Below are 3,654 nucleotides of genomic sequence, written 5' to 3' on the forward strand. Positions count from 1 at the left end.
TGTAGTGAGGTAATAAATAACACTAGGATTTGTAGTTTGGGCAGAATAGATGAAAATACTAGACTTGTGCTATAGATAAAACAGCAATATTTATATTTATTGCAGATTCTTCCTTAGGCTTATTTTTGTAAGATGGTAAAGGATAAAAAGGGAAGAAAATCTCCTACTAAGTTCACGTTTTCAGTCATATCTGAAAACCTGGGGAACTGATGACATTTAGGAACTAACTGGACTAAGAATTAAATTTTATTCACTCCTCCTTTTATTAAAGATATGATTTTTTTAAAAAAACAACCCACAGAACAATCCACATTTGTATACCCTGTATGTGTTTTATTTAGAGTAAATATAAATATATTAAAATCATATTTGTATAAACATTTTTAAGTGCAGGTATATGCTTTTATATAAAACTTACAGATTTCTAAAGGAATTTTTTCACCCCATATTAAAAGTATGAGTCCATCTCTTCAACGTGTTTTACAGGAGATATTCAACAGATATTTGAGGAATAATTGATATATTTGTAGCAGGCATTTGGAAACCTATGCTTAGGAGCATATACATTACTTATTTATTCTGCTTTAAAAGTGTCTCTTTCTACATGGATCTTTTATTGATAGAAAAACTAAGGTTTATGGTCTCAGGGTTAATTATAGGAAAGGTTTCGTCTCACTATCCCTTTCTCTCCTCACTCTGGCTCCATTATAGAATGCAATATAGTAGCTCAAACATCAGAGTCACTCGCCACACACACTTCCCTTGAACAAAGAGCGTCAATGGAGTTAACTAACAGTGGCCCTTTGTGGCCCACAGCTTATAAGCAGTGAAAAGCGCACTCCGAAAGTTAGTTAACTGAGGTTAGGTGCAAATGAAAAAAAGATTTCTCTTAGCAAATGGCACAGTGGAAAAGAAAGTACAATTTTGTGGTCGGCATTTTCCTCCTATTCATTAAAATATCGATACAGTTGGGTGACCCATACATTAAAAATGTTACATGCAATTTACAATATTCAAATTGGGTTCTTTTTTTAATCCAAGAACTGAGTGATGGTGGTAATTTCCTCAATTTCGTTTTCGATACCTAAAAGTTTATGTGTGAATATTACTGAAGATCAACAGAGAAAACAAAATCTGAGTTTAACAGCTACAAATTAGGAGAGGACATGTAAAGCTGTCCTGACAGCCCTTTGTACATGACAAACACTAACACATCTTCCAGGAGTGTGGGGACATGTGGTATTTTGTCTTAGTGACTGTTAGTAGGTTTCAGCATCCCTTTTGATGAGCCTGTGGCTGAGGTCGGAATAATAAGTAGCTCATTTAGGATTAGTATTTTCCCAACACATACTCAGAAAATTTAACTGCATCTGGCATGATGTTTTTGTCTCCCAATAAAAAGAAATATAACTGAAATGCTCTTTTCACGTAAAATTTGTATATTCTTATTTCTCTTCCTTTTCATGGGGTTTATTTCATAAAATATGTAATCCTGTAAAAGCAGAATAGTTTTGTTATTTTTGACATAGGAAGTACTATGGAAAGAAAATTATTTGGCATTAAATTTTACACAGAAAATTATGTATAGATTAGAAAAATTAAAGAAATAAGAAATTGTGGACTTTCTAGGTAATAGTGTACACCTTAATTCTTAAATCAACTTATATTTCTTTTAACATCAAAATGTTGTTTCAAGTATACATATTTAACTGGATGTTTACTCATTCAATTTACAACTATTCCTCACATTTAAAATATTAAATGTTGGCTCTTTGCTCCTCCCTGTTCCAGCGACAGCCACATCCTCTCGTCCAGTGCCAGCTTCATCCTTTGACACAATGGTGAAGGTCGGAGTAAACGGATTTGATCGTATTGGGCGCCTGGTTACCAGGGCTTGCTTCTTATCTGGCAAAGTGGACATTGTTGCCATCAATGACCCTTTCATTGACCTCTACTACATGGTCTGCATGTTTCAGTATGATTCTACCCATGGCAAGCTCAATGGCATAGTCAAGGCTGAGAACAGGGAGTTTGTCATCAACCAAAGCCCATCACTGTCTTCCATCAAATGGGGTGATGCTGGTGCTGAGTACTTTGTGGAGTCTACTGGTGTCTTCTCTACCATGGAGAACAGGGCTCACATAAAAAGTGGAGCCAAAAGGGTCAGCATCTCCAACCCTTGTGCCGATGCCCCCATATTTGTGATGGGTGTGAACCACAAGAAGTATGACAAGCCACTCAAAATTGTCGGCAATGCTTCCTGCACCACCAACTGCTTAGCCCCCCTCGCTAAGGTCATCCTTGATGACTTTGGCATCATGGAAGGACTCATGTCTACAGTCCATGCCATCACTGCCACCCAGACATCTGTGGATGATCCCTCTGGAAAGCTGTGGCATGATGGCCATGGGGCTCCCCAGAGCATCATCCCTGCATCCACTGGTGCCACCAAGGCTTTGGGCAAGATCATCCCAGAGCTGAACAGGAATCTCCCTGGCATGGCCTTCCATGTTCCTAAGCCCAGCGTGTCCATTGTGGATGTGACATGTAGACTGGAGAAACCCACCTAGCATGATGACATCCAAAAGGTGGTAAAGCAGGCATCTGCGGGCCCAATAAAGAACATTTTGGGCTACACTGAGGACCAGGTTGTCTCCTGGGAGTTTAACAGTGACTCCCACTCTTCCACCTTTGATGCTGGGACTGGCATTGCTCTCAATGACAACTTTGTAAAGCTCATTTCCTGGTATGACAATGAATATGGCTATAGCAACAGGGTGGTGGACCTCGTGGCCTACATGGCCTCCAGGAAGTAAGAATCCCTGGACCACCCACCCCAGCAAGAGAGAGGCCCTCGGCTGCTGAGGAGTCCCTGTTCCAACTCAGCCCCTGACACTGAGCATCTCCCCTCACAGTATCCATCTTAGACCCCAGAATAATGGAAGGAGCCCAGGAAGCCCTACTCTCTTGAATACCATCAATAAAGTTCACTGCACCTAAAAAATAAAATATTAAATGTTAAATTTAATATTCTGAAAGTGAACATGCAAAAAGATATTGTCTAAGGAAAAAGAATAAGATGAATTTTTGTTTTGCTTGACAAATTTCAGAATGATGGAAAATGTTCCCCATATGTATGAATGATTGGGGGCTTTTCAAAACGCAGAAAGAGACCCAATTTAGAAGAAAAATTAAGTCATTCTCAGCTATAATTTAGTAATTTGGGAAGATATTTTGTATTTAATTTACTGTATAACTTTAAAGATGTGGTCACGATGGCACTGGCAACTGATACCATTAGTTCACGGTTCCCTGGCCATGTAGGATTGTAGACTGTGCATACATCTTTACTTCCCCCCGGGGAAAATGGCAGACTGTGATGAATCTCTTATACCAGACCACCTGGTTGTAAAAGTATATGTGGGAAGAGCCACTAGGGGCAGTAGTGGGCTCTCCCCAGCTTTGTGCCCCTCCTCTCAAAGACCGTGGTTACACCTGCCATACTTTGCTCTGCAGGTCAAGTATGAGCACTGTGGGTAGGAGAGCAGGAAGAGGATAGTGAGAAACTATCAGTTTCTAGATCCGTGTAGCCAGCAGTCAACTTCTTCAGGCCTCACTCACAAAGCATCAAGGCGGCACTGGTGCGCTGGTGGT

At 40.0% G+C, this 3,654-nt stretch overlaps 1 pseudogene; it reads left to right on the plus strand.

Moving 5' to 3' along the window:
• Positions 1-1,838: 1,838 nt before the first annotated feature.
• Positions 1,839-2,816, plus strand: LOC127204968 (glyceraldehyde-3-phosphate dehydrogenase-like; annotated as a pseudogene).
• Positions 2,817-3,654: the final 838 nt, after the last annotated feature.

Source organism: Acomys russatus, chromosome 21 (genome assembly GCF_903995435.1).
Source record: "Acomys russatus chromosome 21, mAcoRus1.1, whole genome shotgun sequence".
NCBI lineage: Eukaryota > Metazoa > Chordata > Mammalia > Rodentia > Muridae > Acomys > Acomys russatus.